The sequence below is a fragment of the Penaeus monodon genome, chromosome 24 (genome assembly GCF_015228065.2).
Source record: "Penaeus monodon isolate SGIC_2016 chromosome 24, NSTDA_Pmon_1, whole genome shotgun sequence".
Classification (NCBI taxonomy): domain Eukaryota; kingdom Metazoa; phylum Arthropoda; class Malacostraca; order Decapoda; family Penaeidae; genus Penaeus; species Penaeus monodon.
In genome coordinates this window covers 24,652,546-24,653,238 of record NC_051409.1, presented here as the reverse complement: position 1 = coordinate 24,653,238, position 693 = coordinate 24,652,546, and positions in this window count along the sequence as shown.

Here is a 693-nt window from a genome sequence, read left to right as displayed (position 1 = left end):
CGTGCGATTATTTACAAATATCAATCATTATATTTCTCTCCTTTTCTTTAATCACAGAACTGAAATCTCGGAACCCATGCTCCATCCCTCTCTGCGTCTCCCAGCTCTTTCCCCTTTCCGCGCTCCTCTTGTTCGGCGGAGATCAATACGGGGGCCCAAGTTGAACGGCATCGTCAGTCAACCTCCCGGGGACGTTCTTGCCTCCCCCCTGCCCTCGCCAGGGTTCTGGGAGCATTCGTACAAGCCCTCCTTCAAGCCCTCGCTGGCTGGGGGCCGGCGCGCGCTCACCGCGTCCTTCCGTCACAAGATCGAGACAGCGACTGGCTGGCAGCGTCGGGCCGGCAGCCGGCGTCTCTCCCCGGGTACCCGCTGGAGGGGAGGGGAAAGGAAGAGGGGAAGAGGAAAACGTGCATAGTTGGCGAACAAATATAGTGAAGCAAAAGCAAAGGGTAGGAAAAAGTTACCCCTTTCAACTAATCTTGCCTGGAATCCTGCAGCAACGGCCCCCCCCCTTTGCAACCGTCCTCCCTTGTCCTCTCCCTCATCCCTCCGCAACCCACTAACCGCGAGCCCACCACCTCAGACGACGTGAAAAAAGATAGAGCACAATGTGAACGAAGGGCGAGGAGAGAACTGGCCAGTATTGCAGAAATTCAGGTGAGTTAGTTAAATCCATCTGAAAATTTATAGGGC